Source organism: Rana temporaria, chromosome 5 (assembly GCF_905171775.1).
Source record: "Rana temporaria chromosome 5, aRanTem1.1, whole genome shotgun sequence".
Lineage (NCBI taxonomy): Eukaryota > Metazoa > Chordata > Amphibia > Anura > Ranidae > Rana > Rana temporaria.
In genome coordinates, this window is record NC_053493.1 from 313868414 (window position 1) to 313882666 (window position 14253).

Genomic DNA, 14253 nt, shown 5'->3' on the forward strand with positions numbered 1-14253 from the left:
CACCTTCACTTTGGGCCGATTTGGCATGTGATTTGACATGTCAAATTGCATGCCAAATCGGGGGCTATTGCCGGCAATGGCATTGTCTGAATCGGTGCAGGGCCGACTTTGCGGCGCCGCCATGATTTGCAAAAGTAGTTCCTGTACTACTTTTGGCGACTTCGGGGGCAATTTGAATAGACAATTGTGCAGGAACCCACACAGATGTCTGTCAAATCACCCCTGAAGCCGAACTCCATTGCCGGTCTGAAATTGTGCAAGTTCAGCACGATTTCTAACCTGCAGCAGTCTGAACCTGGGCTAAAAAATAAGACAATGTCCCCTGACTTGTCACATCTCTTGGTTCGCTCATTCTATCCCCAGCCATCTTGAAGTCGTCTTCTGTCTGCTACAACCATGCTTTTCTTGATTTTGGACATTTTTCTTCTTGCACTCTCGATCTAAAAAGAGGCAGAATGGGACCCCGCACAATTGTTGTGGCAAACCTGCAGACTTGTGAGCGCACATCACACTACTACAATTTCAGGCACAAAAACACTAGAATCTCAGATACATAGTGATTTAACTTTAAAAAGAGACAAAAATGAAACTCAGTAAAGCTAGACTTTTCCTTTAAGTGAACTGTATGGGAAATTAATGGCATGAAAAGTTTTAGACTTTGATTAGTAAAGCTTATTTCATTATGAATTCTGTGTATTCAAAGAACGGAACAGAGAATTTATTACATTCATTTTTTTTATTTTTAAACTCTAGGTGTCAAGTGAGTAAAGTAATGTATTTAAAGGATCCCTAAACCATCAAAACTACTGTGCAAGAGTTGTAACATGTTTAGCATCCTCGTGTCACCCACCCCTCCTTCCCTGTGTCAGCGGGCAGGGGTTCTTCTCCCCGCAGCTGCTGGCATATTTTAAAAACTGTGCAGCTGTGTGGGGCTCCACCCACACAACAGTGTTATTCAATCACCGGGAGCTGTGAATGCATGAACTACAAGTCCCGTCTGCCACCGTAGCCCATCTGCGCCCTTGTAGTTCACGGCCGTTTCCTAAAAAGCTGTCAGTAATGTCTGCAGGAGACTGACATTGCACCCAAGATCCACTGATCACCGGTGCAATGCTTTGCCAATTCCCAGTGTAAAAAAATAATAAATGCACATTTTTATCTGCCAAATAATGTGCACTTATTTTTTTTTTTTCTTATTTTTTTTAACTAAAGGCAAACTTATATATTCAGCCCTTAGGCCCCATGTAAGCACAGACCTGAATTATGTGACAGCTGTAAGGACAAATACACAGGAAGAGAGTGCAGGTAACTGGGGCATGGTTGACAGGTCTTCATATGCCTTGTTTAGTTGATTACATAAACTGTGCATGGAAGCATGGGAGTTATTGAGCAGTAATTAGTGGCCTCAGGGACAGATAAAGCTATTCTATATCAGATTTAATACTCGAAATGGTGAATATAAAAGTAAATGAATAAACGTAAAATGTGAATTCAACAGTGAACATGAGTGAACGAATATATATATATATATATATATATATATATATATATATATATATATATATATATATATATATGCAAAAAATGATATAATAAAAACATTCAAAAGTCCAAATCCAGGTGGAGACACCAAGAGGCAGATAATCCAAAAATATTTTTAGATTGTTTGTGTTCCTATGATTTTGTCTTTCTTTGCACTCCGTAGAGGCAATCGAACAACTCTCTGGTTCTAGCACTGTCAACCCCACCCTCCTGGCACCATGCATTTTGTATGTTCAGTGTTTTAAGATGAGATAAAAATATGTAAGATGGCATAAGAATTTTTTTTTTTTAGGTGGGGTAAAAAAGTTTTGCCCTTGCATGCTCTATTCACACTGTAGCAAGCTGGATTATGAATAGGTTGCTGATGCACCATAATGGATGAAAAAACCCATCTGACCCCATTTTGTTCTCAGTGGACCGCAGTGCATTGTATGGGCACTGTAGCCTACTGTAGCCTACTGCAGTACGTTATGCTGTTTTACTGTACATCCTGAATGGCACTTCTCTACTATGTGCAACACATAAATGTGACTAGACCCATTTAATTCCATTCCAAGATGTCTGCATTTTGTTTTTGAATGTTCATGAAGACCATGCTAAGAATTCCTCTTTAGTTTTTCTTTTGAATTCCTTCTCTCTGGTAGTGAAGATACTATTATTATATAATAGGTTTGTACAAGGGGTACGACCTATCTCTACCTGGGATTATACACCCACGGGCCTCCATCCCTGCATATATATGTGTGTAAAGACCAGAAGGGGTAGGGTTGGGACTTTAAATGAGATCTGTGGGTGTGTGTAATGATGTGGATATGTCGCATGAAGGGAAACTGATTACTAAAGATCCCTAGGAACAGTACATGATGGTACAATTGGAAAACATAATAAGACCATATAATAATAAAGAATTTGTGATGTAAAAATACAGTCGCACAAATTCAACATGAGTTGATATAATTATATAAATTTAATAAAAATAGAAAATTGATCACTAGGGCAAAATTAACGTCAGGCAGTAAAATCCATGACATCAAATAATTACAATTCAGACATAAATAATATATACAAATTCATAAAATTAGTACAAGCAAAGAACATGATTAGTAAGATATATTAGAAAAAACATGATTGGGCATCACTAGATGGACACTCTACACGTTTCATGGCCTTCCGCCATAGGATGTGAAACGATTTTTGTGGTTAGCTAGGTATTATGCTCCAAGATGGAAAAATAAATAGAAGAAATATTTGCTATATTATTCAGAGTAACCCAGAAATGGGAAGCAATTCCAAAGGTGGAGGTGTGCAGGAATCCGGTAGGAATGGTCTCACCTGGGACTGAGGCGGGGAAAGTCCCGGGTGAGACCATTCCTACCGGATTCCTGCACACCTCCACCTTTGGAATTGCTTCCCATTTCTGGGTTACTTTGTGAGTAATATAGCAAATATTTCTTCTATTTATTTTTCCATCTTGGAGCATAATACCTAGCTAACCACTAAAATTGTTTCACATCCTATTTATAGAGTACAACGCATGCATCGGACTCCTGATGAGTGGCGGAAGGCCATGAAACGCGTAGAGTTTCCATCTAGTGATGCCCTATCATGTTTTTTCTAATATATCTTACTAATCGTGTTCTTTGCTTGTACTAATTTTATGAATTTGTATATATTTTTTATGTCTGAATCGTAATTATTTGATGTCATGAATTTTACTACCTGCCGTTGATTATGCCCTAGTGATCAATTTTAAATTTTTATATGTTGAATTTGTGCGACTGTATTTTTACATCACGAATGCTTTACTATTATATAGTCTTATTATGTTTTCCAATTGTACTATCATGTACTGTTCCTAGGGATCTTTGGTAATCAGTTTCCTTTCAGGTGACATATCCACATCATTACACACCACCCACAGGTCTCAAGTCCCAATCCTACCCCTTCTGGTCTTTACACATATTATATAATAATATACATATTTAATTTCATTTTCCATAATCTGTTCACCTGCAAGGCATGTGTTGCTCTTGCCAGTTTAGTTTATATAATTCCATATTAAAAAATTATGGGATCCCATCTGCCGCAGGGGTAGTGCTTACCTAGGCACAGACTCTAAGAGCCCATTCACACCTAGGCGTTTTGTCGCCTGTAGTGTGACGCCCGCTGCCGCCCCGACACGCCAGAGGGATGATTTAACATTGCCCTCTATGGAGATGGTTCACATCTCCACGCCTGCTGCCTGAAAAAAAGTCCCGGACCTTTTTTTCAGGCGGCGTTCGGCATAGGAGATGGGAGCCATCTCCATAGGGGGACAATCTAGGGGCACATCTAGGCGGACAATCGCGGCGTTTTGTCGCCGCAATTCGCGGGACAAAACGCCGCGATTTTGTCCGCCTAGATGTGAATGCAGCCTTACTCTGTTGCTTGGGTTTCCCAGCTGTTTATTAAAAATACAAGTTCCAACATGTCATGCTTGCAGCCCTACTAGAGACATAGCATGGCCCACTGTTGTCTCTGTAATGCAGCATTATATACAATTTTTGAATGTAAAATTGACCTTGCAGTCAACACACTTCATATATTTTTGGGTTTTCTACCAGGACTGTTTAAAACTTTATGTAGTGAAATTCTTTAGAAGGAACAAAATGTTTTTATTTTAGGTGTTTTGCTTTGTTTTGGTAACCTTTTATTCATTTATTTATTTTAGCATTTTGGAGATGAGTTGCATTCCTTTGCTTTCTCTGTTAGTTGAGTTTTGGCAGTCAGGGCTTTTTGAATCATATCTCGGTTTCTAAACACATTAGCCAGCAAGAGGTGCAGACCATCTTTATTGTTAGTGGTTGATTTGTTTCTGATTTCAGTTGCCAGCTCAACATGTGTTAGGTTTAAGCAACATTAGAGTTATAGTAATTAAATATGAAATATAATTGGAAAGCTACAGGGACAGGCATTAGGAGGAAAAATATCCACTTTTTTTTTTGCTACAGTACTTTTTATATATTTTAACCACTTGCCGCCCGCCAATGACAAATTGACGTCGGCAAAGTGGTTGTAGAATCCTGACTGGACGTCATATGACGTCATCAGGATTCTGAGCCGCTGCGCGCCCCCGGGGGCGCGCATTGCGGCGATCGTTGTTGCGGGGTGTCTGACACCCCGCAACACCGATCTTGGTAAAGAGTCTCTCACGGTGTCCAACCACGGCTGATCACGATGTAAACAGGAAGAGCCGTTGATGGCTCTTCCTCACTCGCGTCTGACAGACGCGAGTAGAGGAGAGCCGATCGGCGGCTCTCCTGACAGGGGGGGTCGCGCTGATTGTTTATCAGCGCAGCCCCCCCTCGGATCGCCACATGGACCACCAGGGAAGCCCACCCTGGACCACCAGGGAAGGGCAGGAAGAAAAAAAAAGGGGCAAAAAAAAAAAAGTTTGAAAAAATAAAAATAAGTCTGGAAAAAAAATAAAGATGCCAATCAGTGCCGACAAATGGGCACTGACTAGCAACAAAAGGAAAACAGTGCCGCCCCACAGTGTCCATCAGTGCCGCCCCACAGTGCCCATCTGTGCCACCCCACAGTGCCCATCTGTGCCACCCCACAGTCCATCAGTGCCACCCCAGTGTCCATCAGTGCCACCCCAGTGTCCATCAGTGCCACCCCACAGTGTCCATCTGTGCCACCCCACAGTGTCCATCTGTGCCACCCCACAGTGCCCATCTGTGCCACCCCACAGTGCCCATCTGTGCCCATCAGTGCCGCCTATGTGTGCCCATCAGTGCCGCCTATGTGTGCCCATCAGTGCCGCCTATGAGTGCCCATCAGTGCCGCCTATGAGTGCCCATCAGTGCTGCATATCAGCGCCCATCAGTGCTGCATATCAGTGCCACCTCATCTGTGCCCGTCAGTACTACCTCATCGATGTCCATCAGTGCCATCTCATCTGTGCCCATCAGTGCCGCCATATCAGTGCCCATAATTGAAAGAGAAAACTTACTTATTTACAAAAAAATTTACAGAAAAAAATAAAAACGTAATTTTTTTTCAAAATTTACAGTCTTTTTTTAGTTGTTGCGCAAAAAAAAAAAATCGCAGAGGTGATCAAATACCACCAAAAGAAAGCTCTATTTGTGGGGAAAAAAGGACGCCAATTTTGTTTGGGTACAGTGTAGCACGACCGCGCAATTGCCATTCAAAGTGCGACAGTGCTGAAAGCTGAAAATTGGCTTGGGCGGGAAGGTGTATACGTGCCCTGTATGGAAGTGGTTAAAATACACAATTGAGAAGTTATTTTCATATAGACAGAAGGTTTTTTATTTTTTTCCCTCTTCCAAAATGTATAAAATAACAGAATGGTAAAATCTACCCAAGAAGGATTATTTTTTTTCTGGATCGAATCCTCCAGTTTTCTTGCTATGCTTTTCTAACCTCTGGTAAACCATTCAGTGCAAGCCCCACTTTCTCCTCCAAGGCCATTGCAACAATAAAATAAATGCGCAATCAATTATGCCTAGTTGCATGGATACAGATGAAAATGGCCTTAGGCCCCTTTCACACTTGCCCGTTTTTTTTTCTTTTCATTTTTCATCCATCCGTTGATGGATGACAAGTGGACATCAATGTATCTCTATGAAAAAACAGGTGATCATCCATTTAGAGCCGATTACTTCTGTCAACATCTGTTTTTTGGATTGGGTCAAAGCTCTTTTTTATTGCGTTTAAAAAAACAGATCGGATGAAAAATGGATGTAAACAGAGAAACTGTCCATTTTTTGCATTTAAAAAAAGGGCCCTGGGACGCAAGTGGTTAGGGACTCTAGCTGGCTGATGTAAAAAACATGATGTAAAAAACATCTAGCTGATGTAAAAAAGTGATAAAATCTGATGTAAACCTCATCTGTTTTCTCTTTGAAAAAAAAGTGACTGAACTGATGAAACAAACGGTCTGCATGTGTGAAAGGTTCTTAATGGTCAGTTTTACTGTATGTCCACTTGGTTCCAATGAGGATTTTCTCATATACAAATTTAAAATAATTTAATAGAATGTGAACCTATGAACAAGCATTTGACCTCAGCACAAAATGTTGCAGGAAAATTTTCATGTACACTCAAAAAAAAGCGAGAAAAGAAAAGCGAAAAAAAGAAAAACCTGCCTAGACCCAACCCATTGCTTGCTCGGTGCCCAATGTCAGCTCAGGTTCTCTTCACTGATTAAGCAAACAGAGATTACCCAGTGATGTCCTTGAGCAAATATGGACATGTACCGTTCTGTGCAATAGTTTTAGGCAGCTGTGATGAAATGCTATGAAGTAATAATGCTTTCAAAAATATATATTTACTTTTTTTTTTTTTATCAATTTATAAAATGCAAAGTGAGGGAATAGAAAATAAATCTAAATTAAATCAATATTTGGTGTAGATACCCTTTGACTTTAAACCAGCATCAATTCTTCCACTTGCACAAAGTCAGGGATTTTGTAGGATTAGAGTCAGGTGTGTGATTAACCAGTTATACCAAGCAGGTGATAATGATCATTAATTTCACATGTAGGGTAAGGCTGGGTTCACACTACTACACTACTTTCATCCTACTTTGCTCTGTGTTCAATGTTTCCCTATGAGAGCGTCTTGTAGCGTCCTACACAAGTCGGTCAGACTTTGAAAATGCTCCCTGTACTACTTTTGGTCCTACATTGATCCTACTTCAGGCCCATTGAATATCATTGAAGTCGGACCAAAGTAGTATCCTGTTCATGAAAGTAGGATGGATGTAGGACCAATGTAGGATAAACTCTGCTCTGCTACATTGGTCCTACATGTATCCTACATTGGTCCTACATCCATCCTACTTTCATGAACAGGATACTACTTTGGTCCGACTTCAATGATATTCAATGATATTCAATGGGCCTGAAGTAGGATCAATGTAGGACCAAAAGTAGTACAGGGAGTATTTTCAAAGTCGGACCGACTTGTGTAGGACGCTACAAGACGCTCTCATAGGGAAACATTGAACACAGAGCAAAGTAGGATGAAAGTAGTGTAGTAGTGTGAACCCAGCCTAAAACAGAAACGGCTGTGTAGGAGGTTAAAAATTGGACGAGGAACAGTCAAACTCTCCTACTAAGTTAAGGTTGTGGAAGACTGTGTTTCAAATGACAGGTCACGCCACGGTAAGACTGAGCGCAGCAACAAGGTAAGTATATTGCAACAGCAAGGTCTCTCCCTGGCAAATATTTCAAAGTAGACTGGGGTTTCAAGATGTGCTTTTCAAGCTCTGTTGAAGAAGCACAAATAAACAGGCAATGTTAAATACTGTAGATGCAGTGGTTTTCTAAGGATACTTCATGCAGAAGATGGTTGGCACATTATGCTTGCCTCCCTTCGACATCGGAAGATGTCTGGCAGTGTCGTCAGCACAGAACTGGCGGAAATCAGTGGGACCCAAGTACACCCATCAAGAGAAGTCTGGCCAGAAGTGGAAGAATTGCGCTGGCTAAGCAAATCAACTATGTTCTAAAACAGGAAAAGGCAGTTAGCGGACCTCTAGCTGTTGCAGAACTTCAAGTCCCATGAGGCATAGCAAGACTCTGACAGCCACAAGCATGACACCCAGAGGCAGAGGCATGACTTGTAGTTTTGCAACAGCTGGAGGTCCGCTAATTGCAAATTTCTGAGGGAGCTGCGGTGGCTCAAGGGAGCTGCGGTGGCTCAACGCGATTGGCACTGCGCTGACAAGCCATTCACCTCTGCAGCTAGGGGTTCGGTTCCCGGTCTCGGCTACATGTGAATTGAGTTTGGTGGTCTCAGCCCGACTCCCGGTGGGTGTGCTATGCGAGGTAAGCCTGCACTTAGTACGCCCACCCCCCTCCCACAAAAACCACCACACCTACACACGCACTCGAAATTGGGTTAATACACACGCACTTTGACCACGCGGTCTCTAAAAGAGAGGCGAAGGACTAATGGGGCTGGTTGAGCGGGCTAGATCCTCTCACTCCCTTATAGGGAGTCCCTCTGCCCCATTGGGCTTCAAAGCGGAGCAGGTAGGGCGGGCTGTGTGGGAGGACCCCCTCACACACCCGCCATTGCCACCCGGGGCATGGAGAAAGGTGGCAGATTGCCCCCTGGGGGAGGCCTGCCTACTCCCAACTCCTGCAGTCCGGCTCCTCTCTCGAGTACACGCACAAAATACACTTTGAAAAAAAAAAAAAAATTCTGTTCTAAAACATAAAAACTGGGGTGCAGAAAAATGGCCGCAGATGCTCTGGACTGATGAGTCACAATTTGAAGTGCAGTTTGTTCACTAAAGGGTTTGAGAGCGGTACAACAGAGTGTCTGCAGGTAACAGTAAAGCATGGTGGATATTCCTTGGAAGTTTTCGGCTACATTTCTGCAAATAGAGTTGAATATTTGGTCAGGATCAGTGGTGTCATCAACGCTGAGAAATACAGGTAGATATTCGCCCATCATGCCATACCATGCCATACCATCAGGGAGCGTGTGATTGGCCACACATTTTTTTTTTTATGTCACAGTGTAGAGTATAAGATTTCCTATCATCTGTGCCCAGTCTTGCCACAGAGTTAATCCAGCTCTGAGCAATCATCTTTTATTGTTCAGTGAAATACAACAGACTTCCAGATAAAAACCAAAGTCCTTGCTTCTGAAAAAAAGTGCACAATTCACATCCCCTCCCCTGTGTTTTGATTAAATGTTTTCAAAATATGGGGTGAGTCACAGTTCAGTGCCATGAGAAAATTAAACAGCCATCACAATATACATTGTGGAGGGAAGAGGGGAGGGGGATGTGAATTGAGCACTTTTTACAGAAGCTGCATGTGTAAGCAGTGCACGAGATATGTAAATAACCTGTCACTCAAGCAAGGACTTTGGTTTTTATCTGGAAGTCTGTTTTATTCCCCTTAACAATAAAGAGGATTGCTCAGAGCTGGATTAACTCTGTGTGGCAAGAGTGGGCACAGATGATAGGAAATCCTATACTCTACATTGTGACATAAAAAAAAAAAAAATGTTTGGGTTTACATCCACTTTAAGAACTATCTTCAGCGTAAAAAAGAGAGAGGATTTGGATTTCTATTCTGAGCATTTATTTCCCATTTTGTTACCGTATTTATCGGGGTATAGCGCGCACCCCTAAAGTTGCCCCAAATTCCTGTGGAAAAAAGTTTTTTTGTACTTACAGTTTTGGTGTCTTGAGCGGCGTCCATCGGCGGCCTCGTCGGGTCCGTCTGCGGCTTCGGGTGTCCTCTTCGTCGGGTCCGGCGTCTTTCTGCGGCGCCCTCCTCGTTCGTTTCCTGCGCCGAGTTTGAATACTGCGCCGACATATACAGAGCGCAGTACACTCGTGTATTGTCGGCAATGCTCGGCTACTCTCGTGCTGACGTCCTGTATGTCAGCGCGGGAGGAGCCGACACTGCCGACTACACGAGTCTACCTGCAGACACTCTTGCCCTGAAAATCTGTTGCCCTGATTTTCAGGGCAAAAAAGTGCGCGGTATACGCCGATAAATACGGTAATTGATAAAAAAAAAACTATTAACACTTCTATTTCTGAAAGCATTCTCATTTTGCTGCATTTTTTCACACCTGCCTAAAGTTTTTGTACAGTAGTGTATAAGCACAAAATGTATAGCTTTCAGGAAAATGTAAATTAAAACAATGGAATGTAAAGTTATTACTCCATCTCTTACTACATCTATTGTACCTAAAATAAATATGCCTACAATATCTATTGCTATGCAAAGCAATATTCAGTAGTTTTTGCCAAGACCAGCCTGCCTGCTTAAAGAAAAAAAAAAAAAAACCTTGCAAACACCTAAAGCTCCCGTTGCTTGCCCAGTGAAGAATGACATCTCTAGTTCCCCCCACTGCCGAAGTGAACAAAGGGGCGTGGGGGTCATATCCATATTCGGTCAATTACATCACTTGGTGACCCCGGACACTTTTTTTTACCTCGGCAATAATAACCGGAGATGTCTTTCGGCGCCAGGCAAGTGACAGGAGCTGTTGGGTGTCAGTATTTTTTTTTTTTTTATGCAGGTCGTTGTCCATCGTTCATTGTGTTTGATATGGACCTACATTGCTGGATGATGCAATTGATGTTGGATGTAAATTGGGGAACATTTTTCCCCCCCCATAAAGGACTTGTCAAACAGTTGGGCATGTGTCTGGGGACTCCCTTATTTGAAATGGGGGGGCTGTTTCCAGATTCCCTTAACCACTTCCCGACCTCCTCATGTACATATACGTCAGCAGAATGGCACGGACAGGCACATGTACGTACCTGTACGTCCTCTGCTAGACGTGGGTGGGGGGTTCGATCGGGACCCCCCCCCCAGTACATGCGGAGGTCGGGTCCGCTCGGGGAGCGATCCGGGACGACGGCGCGGCTATTTGTTTTTAGCCGCTCCGTCGCGATCGCTCCCCGGAGCTGAAGAAAGGGGAGAGCCGTGTGTAAACACGGCTTCCCCGTGCTTCACTGTGGCGGCACATCGATCGGGTGATTCCCTTTATAGGGAAGACCCGATCGATGATGTCATTCCTACAGCCACACCCCCCTACACTAGTAAACACACACAAAGTGAACACTAAATGTTACAGCGCCCCCTGTGTTTAACTCCCAAACTGCAACTGTCATTTTCACAATAAAGAATGCAATTTAAATGCATTTTTTGCTGTGAAAATGACAATGGTCCCAAAAATGTGTAAAAATTGTCCGAAGTGTCCGCCATAATGTCGCAGTCACGAAAAAAATCGCTGATCGCCGCCATTAATAGTAAAAAAAATAAAAAAATAAAAATGCAAAAAAACTATCCCCTATTTTGTAAACGCTATAAATTTTGCGCAAACCAACCGATAAACGATTATTGCGATTTGTTTTACCAAAAATAGGTAGAAGAATACTTATCGGCCTAAACTGAGGAAAAAAAAAATTATATATGTTTTTGGGGGATATTTATTACAGCAAAAAGTAAATAATATCGCATTTTTTTCAAAATTGTTGCTCTATTTTTGTTTATACTGCAAAAAATAAAAACCGCAGAGGTGATCAAATACCACCAAAAGAAAGCTCTATTTGTGGGGGAAAAAGGACGCCAATTTTGTTTGGGAGCAACGTCGCACAACCGCGCAATTGTCAAAGCGACGCAGTCCCGAACTGTAAAAACCCCTTGGGTCTTTAGGCAGCAATATGGTCCGGGGCTTAAAGTGTAAGTAAACCCCCCTATCATTTTCAGCCAAGGAAGCCGCCATCTTTGCCTCTGTTTAACCCACAACTGCCATGAGGCTGCACATGTGATCAGTTATGACACCAGCCATTGGATGGTTTGACAGTTTGGTTGAGAGCACAACCAATGGGAGTGTTACATTTCCGGCACATGCCGGAAATGAAACTGTTTTATGGATGGGTTTACTTCCACTTTAAGTGGTTAAGACCCCTGTCTGCAAATCTCCACAACCACCGAACCAGGGTTGTGGGGAAGAGGCCTTGTCCTCATCTTGTTGTACCCACCCCCCATGTTGAGGCCATGTGGCCTGTAAACACTCCAGGAGAGGGGATGGCTGCAATTCTCCTCTGTTTACATTCACGGTCAGCTGATTGAGCAGGGCAGGGGTGAGTCACTGGTTGTTCGGATGTCTGCGGGTATCAGTTCTTAACAGCCAGCAGCTCTGAGCTGAACTGTCACATTTAGCAGTGGTAAGAACGCCACTGCTAAATGTTTCACTTCCCATTGCAGCCGGAGGTCTGGTCTGCGGTAAAATAAGGTGCAAAAACATGTTTAAGTGGAAGTAAACCCATAGAATTGACAGTTTAACCGCTTCAGCCCCAGAAGGATTTGCCCTCTTTCTGACCAGGCCATTGTATGCGATACGGCACTGCGTCGCTTTAACTGACAATTGGTGGTTGTGCAATGTTGTACCCAAACAAAATTTTTCCTTTTCCCCCACAAATAGAGCTTTCCTTTGGTGGTATTTGATCATCTCTGAGTTTTTTTTTTGCTGTATAAACAATTTTGAAAAAAAAACAAATATTTTGTACTTTTTACTATAATAAATATCCCCCAAAAAATAAAACAATTAAAAATGTCTTCATCAGTTTAGACCAGGGGTCTCCAAACCGTGGCCCTTTGCCAGCCTTTATCCGGCCCTTGGCACACTATTCCTCCTACTGACGCCAGCAGTGGGGCACTAGGTTTTCCACTGATACCAATGATGGGATACTATTCCTCCTACTAATACCAATAATGGGGCACTACTCCTACTGACCACCAACCCTGAGGCCATGTTTATTATCACTGATACTGGGCTTGGGAAATTTTCCACCCCCGCTGGCCACAATCCGGCCCTCCTAAAGTCTGAAGGACTGTAGATTGGCCCTTTGTATGAAAAGTCCGGAGACCCCTGGTTTAGACCAATATGTAGTCTGTCTACGTAATTTTGGTAAAAAATCGTAATAAGCGTATATTAGGTTTGCGCAAAAGTTATAGCGTCTTCAGAATAGGTGATAGATTTATGGCATTTTTATTAATATTTTTTTTACTAGTAATGGCAGCGATCTGCGATATTTTTTTATCCGTTTAGCCGCGGCAGCTGGTTAAAAAAAGTTACATTTCCGGAAAGTGCTGGAAATGTAACTGCGGCATTGGTTGTGCTCTCAACCAAACTGTCAAACCATCAAATGGCTGATGATGTAACTGATTACATGTGCAGCATCATGGCAGTTGAAGATTAAACAAGGGTAAAAATGGCTGCTTTCTTGGTTGAAAACAATGGGAGGGGTTACTTCCACTTTAAATGGCACAAAATAAAAAATTTAATGCATGCAGTGTTTAATGTGCATTTTTTTATTTATGTGAATTGCCTTCTTCTGAGATAAATGCCACATGAGTCAATATAATGCTAAATTTAACTCTTTGGGCCCTTTCACACTGATTCGCAATCCCTTTTGCCCTGCATAAAAGTGCAATAAAAACACAATAAAAAATGTCCCTTTAAATCCTATTGAACTCTTCACACCAGTGCCCTACAGGTAAGGTACGTATAGTCCTACATGCTACATCTTTGTTGCCCTATTTCAAAGCTCACCAAAAATGCATCTCCCATTGAAATCAACGAAATACTCACCGTGGTGGTCTATTTTTTATTTTTTGTGCGCTTTTTGAGTCACATGCCCATGTTTCACAGGTGCATGCTAGGAGTTGGGCAATACAGAGATAGATAACAACAAAACCTGGGGAATGTCGAGGGAAAAACCAAGCCTCCTTACCGACCAGCCTGCAGAACAACCAATTAACCTGTCTAACAGTATGCGTTAAAAACAGGGGTTTTGTCCGCACGCATTTGCAAACGCATGCATGAGCCACAGAGCCGCGCCAAGGCACCCTGTAATCTGTGGTCCTAACACTAAACAATGACCGTCCCCACAGTGGAGGCACTTGCATTATAATGGATAGATAGGGGCAGGTGGACTGAAGGGGAGCCAACCCTTCTTAAAGGTACAGGAGCACACCAAACACCCAGCGTATAGCACAATGGCTGCAAAGGTGCATACAGAGCTAGATGCTGTTTTTTCCCAGGTCATTTTAATGTCTATGTGATACTTGCAAACATGCTACTAAAGGCTTTGTGGAAGATACATTTTCTCTTTTCTGTTCATTGTTTAACCTTTAAAATGCCACTGTGCCTTCT

The 14253-nt window shown here is 42.4% G+C and overlaps 1 protein-coding gene across 1 annotated transcript in view; it reads left to right on the forward strand.

Moving 5' to 3' along the window:
• The window catches only part of SPIDR (scaffold protein involved in DNA repair), a 761161-nt gene that overhangs the window by 171706 nt on the left and 575202 nt on the right, over window positions 1–14253 (forward strand). The window lies entirely within an intron of this gene.